This window comes from Trichosurus vulpecula, chromosome 6 (genome assembly GCF_011100635.1).
Source record: "Trichosurus vulpecula isolate mTriVul1 chromosome 6, mTriVul1.pri, whole genome shotgun sequence".
Lineage (NCBI taxonomy): Eukaryota > Metazoa > Chordata > Mammalia > Diprotodontia > Phalangeridae > Trichosurus > Trichosurus vulpecula.
In genome coordinates, this window is record NC_050578.1 from 242,595,875 (window position 1) to 242,615,338 (window position 19,464).

General features: G+C 35.9%; 1 protein-coding gene across 1 annotated transcript in view; it reads right to left on the minus strand.

Annotated features, from left to right (window-relative positions):
- DCDC1 (doublecortin domain containing 1) overlaps window positions 1-19,464 on the minus strand; it is a 494,261-nt gene that overhangs the window by 341,842 nt on the left and 132,955 nt on the right.

Sequence of the window (19,464 nt, forward strand, 5' to 3'; positions counted from 1 at the left end):
TGAGATAAGTATTGCAAATATTCCCAATTTATGGATGACTAAACTGAAGCTCAGAGAGGGAAAGTGATTTGTCTAAGGCAATGCTGATGTAAACTGCAGTCAGAACTTGAACTCAAGTCTCTGGACTCCTGTTCAGAGCCTTTTCCATTACATCATGCTGAAATTTCCCATTTTTCTTTCAAAATTCTATCATTCAGACATTCTAGTAATTAATGATTATCTTTCATCCAAATTCAAGTTTGTGGGACTACTGGGAATAGAAAAGAAGAAAAAAATAAAAGCTATGTTTTTTTCCTCCCTTCCTTCTCCTTGCTTCCCTCACTTCTTTTCTTTCTTCCTTACTTCCCTTCTCTTAATTTGTCTTCTTTCCTTTCTTCATTTCTTTTATTTAGCTAGGAGTTTTCACAGCTTGCCATAGCCAAATAATTCATTACCTACATTCCCAACAAAGCCTAAAAGATAAATACTATAGTACTGATAAAATTCTCATTTATATTGCTGTCAAAATGTCATTACGATAGATGATGTGATTTTGAGAGAAAGAGATTAGTCTTGGCAGAATTTTCATAACCTATAATTGTTATATGTCTAGAAACCTAACTTAAATAATTTAAGATGAAGTCCTGATGAAGATTCATATCATTTATGGATTATTAATAAGATAAACCTAGAATTTTTCAGTAGAATCTAATAATGAATGTTTTAAAAACCTTAAGTTTTATAGACCTTCAAGTCATTATCCTCCTTTGGTTATTTAACAAGTATAAATTAGTCCCCTACTAAAGTCCTTCTCTGGTGCATCATCATGACATGGAGGTAACCCCAGGCTCACAAAGACTCCAGCAGCAAAGCACTTGCACCAGCAGCTTCTACCAACTTTGAAAAGCTTTGAGTATGGACTTAGGGATGGATCATGTGCTTATCAGAAATGGCTAAGCATACTTCTACAATGAGAGACATCAACCACAAGGTGGGCCAATAGTTTTTTTTTCCAGTTATAGAAACCCTACAAGATTAGTTACAAATACATAAAGGAGTCATGGTCTGCATCAGTTGAGGGAGTATCAATTTCAATGAATTCACGGATCCTTGAAAGAGATGTTAAAATAAAACAATATTCCAATCACTCTAGAAGCATAGACAATAACATAAAACCTAGCAGAAAAGTTAAGAATTGGAAAAGCAACGGAAATCAAACTCTTCATCTGTCCTTTAAAAATGGGCCAATCAGGTTGAACTAAAGTTATGAAGAGTGCTGATCCATCTGAATGTTTGAATATTCAGCATGCATTCACGAACTATCTTCTTCTTCCTTATAAATATCTATCCTTTTTTATCCTTTTCTTTTTTAAAAGCTATGAGGTTCCATGGCTCACTATGACAAAGTCTCTATCACCTTGGCAATCTGCTAGCAAGTGATGAATTTTTGCACATGACTAATCCTCAAATCTGTCTATATCCACCACATTAATTACTAAGGATATGTAGATAGCCCTTTCCTTTGTTCCTGTTTAAGCAATAAGGCATCGAACCTTATCGATGCTGTTTTCCTTCATCCATTTCCACAAATAACACTCTAATCTGAATCCTCATCACCTCACACCTGCAGAAATGAAAGCATCTCCCACTACATTTCGGTTTTTTGCCTCCAACATCATTATGCTATAATGGCTCTCCATTACTTCTAGTAAAAATCCCAAATTGTCTAGTTTAACATTCATACGACAAACACTTACACACCTCCAAAGTACAGAATCCTGGGCTAAGTTCAAAAAGAGATGAAAAAATAAATGAGACAAAGCTTCTGCCATCTAGGAATGTGTAGTCCTTAGACATTCAGAACCTTCCAATCTGACTCTGTTATTGCTTTCCAGTACTATTTGTCAACCACAACAACAATAATAATAATAAGTGACATGTACAAAACAGTTGCTTCACATTATTGCATTAGACTCTCACAATCGCCTAGGTGAAGATGGCACCATCTCATCATCTTAATTTGATAGACGCAGTTACTAAAGCCCAGAGAGGTGAAGTCACTTACCCACAATTACATAGCTAGTTAGCGGAAAATCTGAAACTAGGTAAACTGTCTCTAGTCTTTTTGTTGCACCATGCTACCTCTCCCTAACTAAAATGGCTTTCCCATCCTCTTCCTCCATATCTACCTAGATCATAGTGACTTTTCCAGGGCAAACTTGACTTCCACATGCTCTCTGAAGGGTTCCTCAATTCCTCTGGCCTACAACTGGTCCCTTCTCTTCTGAACTTTATATAGGTGGCTCTTGCTTGCATCCTAAACCACTCATTCGACACCTTTTAAAAATGTTGGACTAGCCCTGTGATTTACCTGGCATAGAATATTCTTGGTGAAGAAACTCAATCTACGTGAATTGACACATGCTCTGCAATCTGTCATTTTAAATATCTGAGGCATTGCCTAGGATCACACACTCTGTGGCAGATGGGTGACTTTGAACCCAGGTCCTTATCCACTAAACCAGAGTGAGCAGAATGTCAGTCAGTAAGTCAATCAGCCAACAAGTACAAAATATTTTCAATATTCTAGGCACTGTTCTAAGCCTGGGGAGATCAAAAAATCTGTTCTCAAAAAGTTCACAGTCTAAAAGGTGGAGGTGAAGAGACTATATGGGAGCAGGAAATCAATCCTGGAGAAGAGGTAGCACACAAAGAGAAGATGAGAGAGTGGAATATGGACCTATCAGAATAAAAGTGAGCTGGCAGCAACAAGGAAAAATGGATGAGAGGATATAAATAAAGAATTGAGGAATTGGAGTGGAGAGAAATGGAAGATAAAGAAGGGGAAGAAAAAATGAATGAAAGAAGAAAGAACAGAAAGAAGGAAGTGAAAGGAAAAGTAGGTTAGACAAGAGAAAGAAGGGGGACAGAAGAAAGGGAAGAAAAAGGATGAGAAACGAGAGAGAAAAGAATTTATTCCTACCACCAACATATTATGATATCCAGGAATGCTTCCCTTTCCCTTCTATATTATTTGCCTCCATTTAAAAAAGTTTCTGACAACTAAATATATTAATGTACTGTCTTTACAGTAGAAACATCACTGCATCACCCCCATGCCCCCACCCCTCAAGGATCCAAAAAGATATTTGATTTAAATTCTACAACTGCTGGCTCTATCCTCTTCTCCAAAGCACCATCCTGATGTGTACGGCATGGAGAAAGAACTACTGATTACAAATCAGTCTTTTCAGTCACAACTACACAGACGGCTAACACCCCCATCCAACAGTGTTAACCTTAAATATGAAGGGCAGTAAGCTATAGAGACACACTTCACAGGTGCAGAAACAGGTGACTTTTGCCCACGGTCACATAACAAAGATAGATCAGAGAAAGAAGCAAAAGCAAAGACAATGAGTAATGTTGTTCCAATGATTAAATCGCATCGGCTTCTTTCTAATCGAGTTTCCAGTTTCATATATTTTTAAGGACATAAAATATTTTAAGCCTATCACATTGTGTTATATATGTGTTTGAACACTATTAATGCTCCTTAGAGCATGTTGCATTAGCATTACAAAAAAAATCACTCTCAAAGGGGGGGGTCAAAAGAGGGGAGGGGGACCCAGAACTATATTTTAAGACATCGTTTGCATTGGCAGATTACTGTCACAGAGTCTGGCCCTCTCATGGATGGCTGATCTGGTATGACATCAGAGGTCAACCAGTCAGGCAAGCAATGGGGCCATTTGCACACTGCAGTGCTATTGGTCAAAATGGTGAAAAATTCACTTCAAATCAACTTATTTTTCCCTTCCAAAATAAGTCTTGTTTTCTTTTTTTTCAAAGATCATGATCTAACTTCTTAGCTTCTTAAGGCCAGTGAAGACTAAGCTATCCCCATAATCACTCATTCAAACAAGAACTTCTAGTAGATATTCAGATATCTCAATAATTACAGCAGGAAAATGCCTTAGAAGGTTACTGATAACGTTATGGTGATATTCCAACTCAATTTTACTTACATGGTAAGTTACTGTATGTTAGAACAAGGCCTTTCCCACCAAGGATTGTGTTTCACCTTTAACTCTTCAGATACCATTTGATCTTTAAAGATAACCCTACATATGATCCAACTCAGATGTATTAAAATTTGGTAATACAATATTCTTGAACTGTTTTACATAATAAGATTTTTTTCAACTCACAGATGTTGCTTAAAGGGGGGAAAAAGACCTGTAAAATTCTTCATCGTGCATCTTTTTTCTCCTGCAAATCCTTTTTTTTCCTTTACAAAAGCAATGTGAATAGGGGTAAAAGAAGACAAAACTTGACCTCTTGTGATCCCAGCATTAATAGGTCTGTTCATAATTCAATCTATGTGTGTGTAGAAGCATCCATGTGGAAACATGCAGGCCTGAGAGACATAAAGCCTTTCCCTTTAAACATTATCTGACCCTATCAGCCCTATTCACAAAAGAAGGCTTACGTATGCATAAGTTGAAAAAATGGACAATCTCATTGTGCAGCAGAAAGACTACACATTATACTCTTCATTCTCCAGGAAAACGCAGCACGGAAGTGACACATGTACAGACTTTGGGAGGGTCTATGACCAAGAAGGAGAAGACTGCAGAAAATGGGCATTGCAATGGGGAAGTGTCCTATTTCTCCTCTTAGAAAACAATAGGGCGATGCTTCTGTGGGACACAGGCTATCAGAGTCTCTTGTTTTATGGCATGTGCTTATAAATACATTGAATTCCCTGAGAGACTTAGTAAGGGAACAAAGCCAGATGCATGATAATCTCCTATTTTCCAGGATAAAAAAAAGGCCAGAAACATTCCCATTATCATTAATATATCTTTTTTTGCACTTTCTGTTTCTTCCAGGGATCTATTCGGCAATCAGCATGAAGGTTGGGTAGCCCAGAGTCCAACCACATTTAGCAGGGAAGTCTTGGAGGCACACTGCTCAGCTGTCTGTCAGCTGAAATCAGCACAAAAGGCACACTTAAATGTGTTCCCCAAATCAGACCTCACACTCTGGATGGAGAAGGAAGCTTAGCTATTAATAAAAATAGAGAGGGGATGGAGAGGAAGTAAGGGGAAACGTGCTCACTGGTCTTTCCTTCCCACTCAAGAAGGTTAAGTTTCTTAGGTAAGTAAGAGTGAATATGAGTCTGATGGAATGAAAGAAAGGCTCCTAACACAATTTCAAAGCAATCACAACTCTCTCCTGTTGAAGGAACCATTTTTACAAGTGACAGGAAATGATTGCGGTTGTGGTAGCCCACTACCAATTCACCAACCAGCTACACCTTGCTTCTCTCACTGCTATGGAAGATTACCCCTTACTGTTCCTGTCATATTCTGAACTTCCTGGACTCACTTCATACCTGAGCTGCACAAAGTAGGTAGATGACCCTCTATCTCCCTAGTAAGAGCATTTTGCCTGCCCATGTAAGAGTCAGCTAGCCTTAAATAGCCTATAATTCCCATCCATAGAGGTAAAAAAATCCTTAACAAAATTAGATAAAGCAAGACAAAGAAGAAATTCAGGATGAAGATATTGCCTATATGATGACAGGTATCCTTGGAAGAAATTGGATGGGAAAGAGTAGCTCTACCTCCCATATAGATCATAATAAGCCAAATATGCATTATTATCACTACTAATAAATTAGACCTTAGATTTTTGTAAGACTTTTCCCCAAAACTGAAAGTTCTTTCACATGGCATCTCGTTTATTTTTAGAGCAGTCCTATACATGAAGCAGAAAGGTGTGCGTATTTCTGATTTTCTTAAGGAGAAATTAGGAACTTTACTTTCCTAACTGCAGCAATGGATACTTTCAAACATTGTTAGCACTGTTACATCTTCTATGAATCACTTCCACCAATGCAAAATCATAATCTCTCTACATCTTCTCAACCTGTGTATTTCTCTCAGACTTTAACATTTCATTTCATAACATAACATTTCATGGATACCAATGCAAGACATAGGCTGTTTACCATGGAACTGATTCAACTCCTTTTCCAATCATACATGACCCTTTATGCCTTTCAAATCTTACCACACTCGAGTCATTATTGGTAACGTATTGTAGTCCTCATCAAGCAATCACAGCACATGGATAACCCATAATTTTTATTTTTGTGAGATTATAGTGCCCCAAGATTTGTAGCCATATAGAATTACTAGGAAATTATTCATGTTAAAATATAGTATTTCATAGCAAGTTTGATTGGGATTGCCAAAAGCACTGCGCAATTTCCCAAATGTAACTTAGCCTACTCTTTTCTTCCTTTGCAGTTTTGGACTCAGTGCATTGTTCATCTGGAGTACCTACCTATGTTATCTATATGTGCTGATTATCAAAACAATTAGCATTTGTCATCCACTTTGTTTTCATATGTGGTTGGGCAGGTCTGTATCTTTTTAATGATAAAGAAGATATAACTGATAATCATGTTCTGAGTCACGCAGTCATCACAATGACACCTACAAATAAGAGTATTTGGAAAATATGAACCACTGTTCAAGAATTCCTCTTCTGTTTTGACATTGAACAGAATATGCTTAATGGGATTACACATGGGGGTTAACACCTCATGTTAACATGTATTTTCTTGGTTTCTATATTGTGTCCGTGTGGCATGATACAGCAAAGGTCATTCATTGATATGTTTCTAAAACCCAGATTTCTTGACTTTGAGTTCAGTTATAATCAGGAGAATCTGCTACATAATCTTTTTTAGAGATTTTAAGCCAGAGAAAGTTGAAAACACTCTCACTCTCATTCTTCTGTTAGATTTTTCTCAGTTTTTCATGTTTTTAAATGTATTATAACTAACTTTTTTTAAACAAATGTACCAGAACTTACATGCCCAGAGCATCTTTCCTTTCAAAGAAGACTGCACATTTATTCAAGAGATGTTGCTACTATCAAGATAATTTTTTATCTCCTCTTTGGTAATTTCTCTTAAAACATTTGGCACATTATTTTGAATGTCCTAAATGGCGGCATGTCTTTTTTGTTCTTTCAAGGAGGAATTTTTTGGCTAAACATCATTCAGAGCCATGTCTCTGCTGGTGGGTAATCAAATCAGATCTTACCATTTTGGGTCAAAAATAAGGACTGAATACTGAGTGTTCCAAAAGTCTTAGTGCAGTTTTAAGCTTTAATAGCTGGTATAAGCTTGATTGAGCTGTAAAAGATTAAGACTACATTAAGATTTTTGGATCACTCTGTATAAAGGAACAAAATTCATTTTCACATTTGCCTCTGAAGGGATTGTAAAAGAAGAGATCGAGAAATGTTCTGAACAATGACTACCACTGGAATAAGTATAGAAAATCTTAAATTTGGGGAAAAAAAAGGACAATTTCAATGAGACACATAAGTTCTTCTAGTGCTTAACATGGTTCCTGGGACCTTGGAGGCACTTAATAAATGCTGGTTGACTTGAAAGCTTTAGCATGTACATTAAGACATCGGTCTCATTACTTTCTTTTGTAACATCCCTTGCTAGTTTCCCAACTACCCTACCAGGTCATGAGAATAGAATGAGGTAATCAATCTTGTTCTTCATAGAAGTGGTCTGAAAAGTATATAGAAGACTCTAAGCCTGCTTCTGGATCTCATCAGTCATGCAGAGTAGCCTGGACAACAGCATCTGATCAGGAAGGGCCCATCATGCTAAGCACGTAAGAAAATCAGTGTAACAGCTCATGTGTGAGACATACAGGTCTGAGACCCTGAGATCCGCTCTAAAAGGCTCAACCTAGGCAAGTCACAGAGAGGGTCATGAGCACAGACTTGATGACTATACTCTTAAGGTTATAGAATAAATATGCCATTTTCCCAATAAAATGTGGCAATATTCTAGGAGAAAATATGGCATATATGCCATATTTATTCTTAGAATATATACATATACACATACATATGTGTATGTATATGTGTATATACACATATACATATATATATATATATATATATATATATATATACACATACATATATAATCACCAGAATACAAGTATATGTGTGTATGTGTACATATGGGTCACTAGGTGGTACAGTGGATAGAGTGCCAGGCCTGGATTCAAGAAGACTCATCTTTCTGAGTTCAAATTTGGCCTCAGACATTTACTGTGACCCTGGGCAAGTCACTTCACCCTGTTTGCCTCAGTTTCTTTATCCGTAAAATGGGCTGGAGAAGGAAATGGCAAACCACTCTAGTACCTCTGCCAAGAAAACCCCAAATGGGGTCATGAAGAGTCAGACATGACTGAAACAACTAAACAATACATATACATATATATATATATATATATATATATATATATATATATATATATACACACACATATATATATATGTACTTGTGCACATTCAAATTTTTTATTCTGTAGAAACTTTAAATTTTGGAGATCTTTTGGAATTAAAATTGAATATGCCCAGATTGGTAAGGGGCGGGTTTCAACACAGAGTAAGATATAAAAATTTCAAAAAGTCAAAACAATGAATGTGGAATTAAAATTCAATTCTGTAGTAAGATGGTTTTTCATTTTTCATTTGTATTAATTTGTGATGATTAATATTACTATGATAAGCACCAATTTCTAATTACTCTAATTAATCTAGGGAGACTTGCATTTTTAAAGTTCAAAATTTCACTTTTTAAAATGTGATTAATTTTTCACTTTTAAACTTACTGTGAAATATAATAAAACACAAATGATCTGACTGAACATTATTTACAGTAGAAATGAGCCCTTTAAAATCTAAGATTAACCACCTAATATTATAACTTATTAATGCTTCAAATTCATTATGACTTCACTGGATTAGCCAGAAGCATAATTTATATCTACATAATTTATTACTATTATTGTCACATTTTAGGATATACTTCAAAAGCTGAAGGTTAAATGTGCTAATTTAATTACAATCATTATTAAACGAAGACAAACTCAAATTTAATAAACATTTATTTAGTGTTCAGCATGAGCTAGGTACAGGGCTGTGATTCAAGGGGAAAATGTTACTGTAATAATATCTCCTGAGATTATGAATAATCAATAGTTGCAATATAGTCTTTAAATCCAAATGTAATTTACTATCCCCAGTGTGATTGTAATTTCTATTATCGGGCTTGGAATCCATCACTGTAAGCTAACAAGAGTGCATACATGAGAATGGGCCCCAAAATAAACCATGCTGTTGTATAAATTGCTCTGATTCTGCTCACCTCCTTCTGTATCAGTTCATACAAGTCTTCCCAGGTTTCTCTGAAATTATCCACTTCATTATTTCTTATAGCAAAATAATATTCTACTACATTCACATATGACTATTTATTCAGTCATTCCCCAATTGATGGATATCCCCTTAGTTTTCCAGTTTGTCACGATAAAAAGAACTGCTACAAATATTTTATGTAATAGGAGTTTAAAATTGAAAAAAAAAATAGACAGTGGATAGTGATGTGATTTTTTTAAATAGAAAGTGACCAACACCTAAGTTAGGATATTTATTATAGATGCCAAATCTTACTATATAAGAAATTTTAAAATACATACACTATACCTTAAGACTGAAATAGCTTATTATAAATTTTAGTTACTGATACCACTGCACTAAAATTAGCAAATTCATGTGCTTTTTCTCTTGAAAGATTAACATTTTTTTGCATTCCAGGAATCTACATGAAAATCATGTTCCACTTTTATCTAACACCAATTTTGTATTATTATTTCATTTATGGAATATGCTGTCAACTTCACAGCATGAGCCTTTGTAAGAAGAAGTCTTGATTTAATAGGTCTTCATTACAATATTTCCTGCAAGATCTTATGATTAGCTCCCTATGTCTTGACATTTATAAACTATAGTTTTTCCCTGAAAAGAAAAAAAACTTTGTTAACATTTTTCTTCAGAAAGTCTTATGAAATCAGAAAGTAAAACTTAGTATGCATCAAAGTTCACATATGTTTTTTTCCAAATTTTCCCTACAGCTTCATTGCGTATGATTCTCATCTTTGTATTATATTATATAATCTATTAATTTCCAGAACTTGGAAATAAAAAGCTCAAAAATATATTCTGGAAATCTATAATTTGCTTTAGCAAGTGCTCGAGGAATATTCGCATCATTTGTCTCTATAAAATTGGTTTCATATCTGATTCAAGATTATATAAAATAATGCACCCAAAGTAAAACATGTCTTCCCCAAAAATGGGGAGACTGAGGGAAATATAAGTATTTTCTTCATTTATAACAGATTTTGCAAAGGAAACTCCTTATTTCATCTTGCATTTTGGGTAGTTCCTCCATTGTCCATGAAAGAAATAGTTGAATCTGTAATTTTTTCTTTCTGACCATCTAAAGAGAAGTTCACCTAGGAAAAAAATATGTTTTCAAAAGTGAGAAAAAAGTTGTAAGGGGCTTCCATGGCTTGTAGGTTAATGATAGGGATCCCAAGTTCTTAAAAGCCAGGCCAGTAATAGCAGATTCTCCCCATATGAGTCTACATGAAGGATTTCCTATGTCTTCTGTCCAAGGACCAGCCTCAGAATGGAAAAGTTCACCACCAGCAGGTTGGCCCCTCAGTGATGAATTTTTTGGTCTTGCAATCCATAAAACAGATCTTAAAAGATAATAATATCAATAGTAATAGTTTCTATAGCTCCTTATAGGTTTTTTTCAGCACTTACTTGAAAATGGATGCATTTTACTTAAAGTAAATGAGAGAAAAGCATCAGTTCCAGAAAATCTTTCAAAGTTTCAAATATTTGAAATTCACTTTCCCTGTCATGATTTGGCTTTATCAGAATGCACTGCTCCACCACTGTAGCAATGTGACATATCTTTCACCGTGTATTTTTAAAGAGCCACTTTGCTAAAATGAAACTCATATAATTTAAGAAAGAGCTACCTGTACCTCCCCCAAATAGATTCTTAACTAAGTTTTACATACAAAAAAATGAAAAATGCAATTTACTTGAAGTTTCAGAGACAGTCAATATTTACATTTAAGTACAAAATCTGTTATTGTTTACATATTATGTATGGATTACTTATATTAAGGAAAAAATACAATGAAGTGGCTTACAAATGTTAACCAAATGCAATTTACCAAATATTCTAGTATGATCTGATTGTGACATTTTGTATCTATTCTGACTTGATACATCTCAAAATTCGGGGATAACTCTCCCTTGTAGAACAAAAATACTAGACTTGGAGCCAGGAAACCTGAGTTCAAATCCCTGATCTGAAATATATTGTGTGATTGTGGTCAAATCATTTAATCTCTTTAGGCATCTGTTTCCTCAACTATAAAATGAGGGGACTGGGATAGATCATGTCTCAGGATCCTTCTAGTTCTCTTATTCTAATATTTGACTCCATGATTCAGTGGAGTGAATCTCTAAGTGGAGACAGTCCCCATTTTAGAACAGATATCCATTCCCAAACAAATGAAACACCGATTTAATGGAAGATAAAAGGGAAGGGCAGCTAAGTGGCACCATAGTGCATAGAGGGCCAGGCCTGGAGCCAGGATGAATCATGTTCCTGAGTTTAAACCTGGCCTCAGACACTTACTAGCTGTGTGACCCTTGACAAGTCACTTAACCTTTTTTGCCTCAGTTTCCTCATCTTTAAAGTGAGCCAGAGAAGGAAATGGCAAACCACTCCAGTGTCTGTACCAAGAAAGCCCCAAATAGGGTCATAGAGAGTCGGACATGACTGAAAAATGACTTCAACAACAAGAAAAGGGAGAAGCCATTGATAACCTATTAAGGAAAAAGCGAACTTTAGTAATTTTATGCCTGGTCAAGTATGTGGCTTTCGGATTGGTTTGTTCCTATAATACTTACCCTCTTTCAATAAGGAATCCTATATGTCTGATAGGGAAATGTATTCTAAGAACACAATCTCTTCACTCTAAGCATAGATAGCATTCATTGGGTCATGGATACATTCAGGAGAAATGTAATTAAACTTTTGAATTCACTGTTGCTATGTCCTTTTTAAATGAGAAGGTTGTAAAAACATCATGGGAGAAGTATTTATGGTGGCAGAGTGGAGTTGAAAAAACCTTGCACATCAAGTCTTGAGAAATGCAGGTTTGAATCTGGGCACAGATGCTTAAGACATGAGAACCTCACCAAATCACTTCATCATTCTGAGTTTCAGTATTCTTATCTGTCAATGGGAATAACAGTGTTTATGCCGCCTCTCACCAGGATGATGAAAAGGAAAGCATTTTTTAAACATCCAAATTCTCTACAAATTTGAGCTATTAAAACCTATTATTAACACCATGCTTTTAATTAATGGTGACTTGAAAGATATTATAATTATTAAAAATATACACCATCAAAAATGAAGAAGGATTTATTAAAATAGAAGGTAAAAGAGCCCAATCCACTTTCCAGATGAGGTAATGTATCTGAACTGTGGTACAACACTCCTGTTCCCAACTGACCTCTTCAGGTTACTTAAGAACAAACACCAGCATTACAAGAAAATCATTGTGATCAGGGGATATTGTAAATCATCACTCTCTTCATTCATTCTTAAAGAGAATCAACTTTTCAGCTCCAAAGCATCCAGAACGAGTAGATAGAACTCGATTTTGAAAAAAAACTGAGCTGCGAAATGCTTTAGTGCCCCAGCAGGCAAGTCAAGTCCTAATAAGATCTCCCACTGAATGAACATTCAGAACCTGCTGCCAAATAGCACTTGAAAAGGTGAGGAATTCTTCCTTACCTCTGAAAGCCCCACAGGAAAAACCACCTCCAGGCTAATACTTCTCTTCTAAAGCAGGCAAAGCCCAAAACATATCAGCAAGGCAACATTTTAAAGATGCCTTTCACCATATACATATGCCTGGATGACAGACAAGAGGAAGGCGAGTTAGACTTAATCGACCAGTGTACAGAGTACATACATAGCAGGTGCTGAGAGCCCTATAGAAAGAAAAATATGAGGCATGCTTGACGAATTACAAATATGTGTGTACAAATACTCTTTAAATCTCTGGAAACAGAGATATGAGGCATGGCATTCCAATGCAGACATATTCCAATAAAATCAGGCACAAGCTAAATGGAAATGGTCAAAAGCAAAAAGTCAAATTAAGAGAGCACGTTTTCACTTTGAGGAATTAATACTCTGCAGTGTGAATAGCATTTCCTTCCAGTGTGCAGATAGGATAACAACTGGCATGCCATTTTTCCCTTTAGGGATCCATTCTACTGTCACTTCAGTCTAGGGCATCCTATTGTTTGAGATGAAACCAGAGCCTCCTGGCTTGCCCCACTCATCCATTCTGTGAAATTGTTTTCTTAGGATTGAATATCTAGAGATCAATGCCATGTTCAAAAAGAGCAGCATTCACCAATTTTTTTAAAAGAAATTTCTGGTAAATTTTGCATTATCAAGCTCCATCCCTTTAGCTCTATCCACTCTACTCCCAGATCACCAATCATGCATATTTTGTCCTTTGAGAAGGTTAGACACGTTCATAATGAAGATCCTGGTGTAATGGCAAGATTATTGGACCATGAATCAGGGACTTGAGCATCTAGCTGGCACAGTGAATAAGGGTACTGGACTTGGAGTCATGAGGACTCGAGTTCAAATTCTGCTTCATATACTTACTGCTTCTGTGTTCTGGTATAAGTCACAACCTCTCTGCATCAGTCTCCCCATCTGTAAAATGAGAGAAACGTAGCCCCTCATCTCCCAGTATTGTTGTGAAGACCAAAACAGATTAAATGTTCAGAGCTTTGGAAATGTGGAGGCGCTATGTAAAGAGCCATTATTGCTATTGGTCCCAGCTCTGCAACTAGTCAGCTGTGTGACCTTGGGTAATTAATTTCCTTCTTCCAGTGCCCTCCTAAGTGTCCTCACTTACAAAAGGAAAGGGATGAACTGAATGAGCTCTAAGGTCATTTCTAACTTCAAAAGTCAAAGACTCTAAGTCAAAATATAGGGAAATAAATGTGAAGGGTCGATTTGCAATTTCCCTGCAGCTGAAATTCAAAAGTTCCTTATTAAGTCAAAACATAAGTAGGTCATGATTAAGCTGAAAGGTGGGTAAATATATTTTCTTCCAAACAGTCCAAATTCCTTTATAATAATATCAGATGTAAATGAGAGAAAAGTGGGAAAACAAAGAAACCAAAGCAAACTAGGAAATAGGGTAAATAAAAAGTGAAAGCACAAAGATAAAAATCAGCGAAAGGAAGTGGTAGGTACAAGGAAGGAAGAATGATATCAAAAATAGAAATAATCAAAAGTGTCCGTAACTGTCCAAGGATAGAAGAAAAAAATGAAAGAAACAAAAATTATGTCATATAAAAAAATACATTAAGAGAAGAGGTGTGTATAGGTGGAGCAGAGGGAAATGATTATGTTTCCAGGCCAAATGCGAATTATTTTTTTGATGAATGAAGCAAAGGCTTTGAAGCAACAAATTTTAGTATAGGTATTACTAAAAGTTGTTACTGCTCAGGTCATACACAACCCAGAGGATTATCAGGATTGTACCCTGTTCTGATCCCTGGACACAGAATAACAAAAACCCAAGGTCAGGAATATAGCATATGGGGCCCCTTGTGACTAAAATTTGACATTCATTTTATAGCCACAAAGAAGCTACATCCTAGTCACCTCTAGGGAAGAGATAATAGAATATTTCTTCCAACTGTGTCATGGAGAAATACAGTCAGAAAGACATCCAACCCTATATTCTTCATGTCATTCATATTTTACCTTTTCAAAAAAGTAAATTAGTTGACTTTTTAACTAAAAAAAGATTTTAAAGTGATTGTGGAAAGAACTACGGAAGAGAGATTGAGCCAGGGAGAACACATGAAAGAAAAAAATGAGCACCGAATGTTTACTCAAGACTTAATTCTAATGCCAATATAAACAGGAAAAGTATGTTAATTTGGGCAAACTAGGGATTTCAGTTATCTTTGAGCCATATAATGGCTCATAATATATAATGTAATAAACCAAGATGTGTTGGGGTTTTTCTAAGTTTATTAACTTACTTAAGATTTTTATTTTTTCTGCTCTGTATTTGTGTCTCTATATTTGCATTTCTTTCACTACATAAATGATAAAACCAAATGCTTCAAATGTGAATTATGTCATTTTATGTAGTATTCAAAAATATCAACATGATACCTGATTTATATATATCAACTTGCTGCAGGAAACGTCATTATGTATATCTATATCCATATGTATATATATATGTATGAATGTATACAAACATGTATGTGTATGTATATATATACATATATACTAATAGTTTGAGCCAATCACTGTTGAACTCTTAGTAAATTATGTGATTTGTGTTTTACATGTAGATCAATATAAGCAATACAGTTTAACATAAGCAACATGACAATCGGCCTTCATATATATTGACAAGATTCTCCAATGGTCTGTTAATATACAAAAGACTGGGACAAATTACTTATTTATATATACAAAACATGGCTATAAAGGCCAGCTGCAGGTATTTTTTGGAAAGTGCATTTTAATAAGGTCCTATTCAGTGAGGGAACAAATGGGGAAAAGTAGTTTGCACTACAGAGTTGAGTGAGAGAGCTTTCTCTTTTTCTAACAACGAAATCAATCATTTGTCCAGACTGTGGGAGTCAAAGTTAGTTACTGAAAAGAATTCCATATATAAACAAGTCAATAACTCATTGTGTGTTATTGTTAGGCTGAAGAAGTCGGCTTTCAAAAAGCTGCCCCTGCTTCTCTCCGAATGAATGTCACTGTATTCAGGGACTGGGAGAGGGCCTTTTGTTTCTAGCCATTGCTGGCTGCCATTTATGTATGGGAAAAGAGGAGCGGCTGCTGGAAGAGCCCCCGTAAAATCATACTATCATGAGGGCCACATTGAGGACTATGGATGTCCAGGAAAAGGGCTGAGTTTTAGGAACTCAAATACTTTGCAGCCAGAGATGGGTCTTGAACAGTTTATAATTAGCAGGCAGTTAATAAATATTTGCTGAATGAATGAATGTGCATCACTTTAAATTCAATAGGCTTGATGTTTTTGCCCCCATTGTGATTTGAGATAGAACCCAACTTAATGCCACAGTTTAAAAAGTTCAACATCCACCAGCCACCGTAATGAAAAGGTCAAAATTCCAAAGAAATGTTATCTGCTCTGACCATAAATGTTAAGGTTGATTCTTTGAACTTCTAAAAGTCAGGCAACAATCATAGGATGATTTTTTAAGTCATCTTTCTTCTTACTAAAAATTACTTTCTCTGCAGATAATTCATGACAACAAGTTGAAGGGTTTAAGACTTGTTGTCACAATAGAATTCCTTCCTCTTTTATAATTTTATGTGGTTAATAAGAAATGTAAAAATATTTTTGAAAGTCTCAACTACTTTCAGCATTAAAAATTAATGCAATTATTAGAGCTTAATTTACTATTGCACATAAAAATTCATTGAATATTTACTCAACTGTCATGAGATTTAATTTGATTCAATTTGACAAGTATTTAAGTATCCATTTCATGTATAGCAATAAAGAAAGATAAAGAAACACCCAGTCACCAGAAAGGTTCAGTCATCTTGTGATGGCTTGTCCTTAGAGAGCAAATACAGGCTCAGTCACAGGACTTGCACTCCTTCTTCTTCCTCTTGGTATTCAATTCAATTATATTGCAGCACTGCACTAACTTCTGGCGATAAAAAAGGGTCCCTGTCCTCAAGGATATTATAAACCAGTGCAACATGCCAAAGCTGTCATAGCCTTCAAAAATTCAAGGCTACCATCATACTGGTCCAGGATGCTGTTCTATGACCAGATAGTGGTATGAATGGGATAGTTGCACCCCGACATGCAAGCTCCAGAGATAAAAGAGTTAAAACCTCCAGGATATGGTCTCTGGCTAGAAGCAAGCCAGCTGTTGAGAAGATGGCCTTGGAGAGTGGGGAGTGAAGTGAAGCATGGCTGCCTAAAATAACAGGCCCTGCAGGGAAGGTCACCAATCAGAATAGTGATAACTATTTTTAAAAGCAGGGGACTAGGTAGAATAAATGCATTTTAAAGCCCCTTATCCAATAAGATGCTTCCATGCATATGTCAAAATTATACAAGATTCTTTGGAAGATATAACAATATACATACAGCTATCCAATGACCCCTAAAAGTGAGGAATAACATGAGAATAACTGTGCTTACCAACGTGTTCAACTCTTTCATGGAGAAGAGACAGAGCAGAGTCCAAGTCAAAGAGAGGTTCCCTAGAGAGGCTGAGGTCCTCCAAGTGATCCTTTTGCAGGTAACATGATTTTTGTATCAATACCCAGAATCTTGCAGAGGTTCCTGCATAAACCACTGAATCTGACCTAAAGAATATTTCTCTTCCCCAAACTCTGATATGCAATATCCGCCAATACCTGTGTCTTAAAAAGACAATGCAATGAGACAACAAGTTGGGTCCAGAATTGAAGAGAAGAAGAGTAAACTAAACTGCCTCTGAGAGATTTCAAAGTTCTTTTAATGGACTCAAGTTTCTCCCTCTAACAAAGACCCATCTTTTCAACATTAATATTCTTTAGTGATTTTATATGACTCAGAGTCATGGAACATTACAGTCTCTGAAGAAGTAGAGTTAAGGATTACCCAAAGGGCAACTGAGAGGTTCATCATGAGCATGAGTAATCCATGACATAAGAAACATGAAATTACAAAGAAGTTGGGTAAAGGAATCATCAAAGTATATGATTGATACACGAGATAGCTGGTTATGTGGCCAGAGTGAGCTATATAACCAATGGACAATCTTCATGCTCCAATGACATAACTCATGATGTCAAGAAAAAAGGAAGGAAGACCCAGTAAGTAGACCTCTTGTGGACAACTGATGTGAAAACACGGAAAAGAGTCACACAGGGTAGGCAGACATAGATGGTTTGTGATCTGAATTGCTGGAGGGCATACAATACTGACAATGACAAAATCACGGATCCATTGGAGATCTATTTGATCATGAGGGGAATGATGTGGATGCACTATTACTATTGGAAAATTATCATGTAGGTCCAATTGATGGTCTGCAGTTATATCATTTTTATATATGAAATATTACCTACTTTTTCAAAGCCAAGAAAATAAAGTATTATTTTGGAAGACAAAAAAAAAAGAAATCCTAAAAGTTAAACATAGGGCAGCTAGGTGGCACAGTGGATAGAGCACCAGGCCTGGAGTCAGGAAGATCTGAATTCAAATGTGGCCTCAGATACTTATTAGTCGTGTGACCCTACACAAGTCACTTAACCCTGTTTGCCTCAGTTTTCTTCATCTATAAAATGAGGTGGAGAGGAAATGGCCAACCACTCCAGTATCTCTGACAAGAAAACCCCAAAAGGAGTCATGAAGAGTCCGATGACATGGAACCAACTGAACAAAGACAATGATGAGCTAAATATGGAGAATGTTATAGAATTATATTTATAGGAGTGTGTTCTTATTTGATATCTGTAATAGTGCTGAAAGTGGAATATTTTCACCAGTCATAACCACTGGCCTTGAGCTTTAACTGTGTTCATATTCCCATACCAGCCTTCTATATAAGAGATTGGAAGCATATAAAGGGGAGAAAGAGAATGAAGAGGGAAAGAGAAGAAGAGTAGAAAGCAGCAGAGAAGGTTATAAGGGGAATGTGGAAAGGGGAGCAGGAGTGGGATACTCAGAAGCAGATGTAAAAAGTAAGTCCTAGAATTAAAGCAGTTAAAACAATGGGAGTCTCTCTGAATTTTCATTTTCTTCTATTAATAATAATAATGATATTTTAGAGTGATTTCACCTAGATAATGCTAGAGCAATAAACCCACAAGCCTGTGATTTAATATATGAGCTGAATTCCTTAAAAAGGCATGATTTCAAGTGCTTCTGCCACACTTTGAAGTAGCCGCCACTAGACGCCTGCTTCGTAGCATTGACAAGAAGCCCAGTCTTCATTGGCGTAGACAGCTGAAGTTCTCAAGAATTGTCTTTTTTACAAAATACTCTTCATTAAAAAAAAAGACTAACTGTGTCCCATGTCTGGAATGTATTTCCTACTCACCTTTACCCATTTAGAATCTCTAGTTTTCTTCATGCATCATCTTTTACGTGAAGACTTTCCTCATCCCCCAAACTGCTAGTGCCTTCCTCCCCCAAATTATATCTTGTACTTATTATGTATATATTTCATATTTACCTTCATACTGTCTCTCTCAATAGAATGTAAAGCCCTGGAGGGCAGGGATGTTTTCATTTATATATTGGTATCCTCAGGATCTAATACATCATAGGTGCTTAATACATGCTTATTGATGGAGCTATAATCATTATATTAAAGATAAATAATCAAAATAACTTTTCAAGAAAGATTTAATTAAGAAGAATCCAGACCCCTGGACATGTC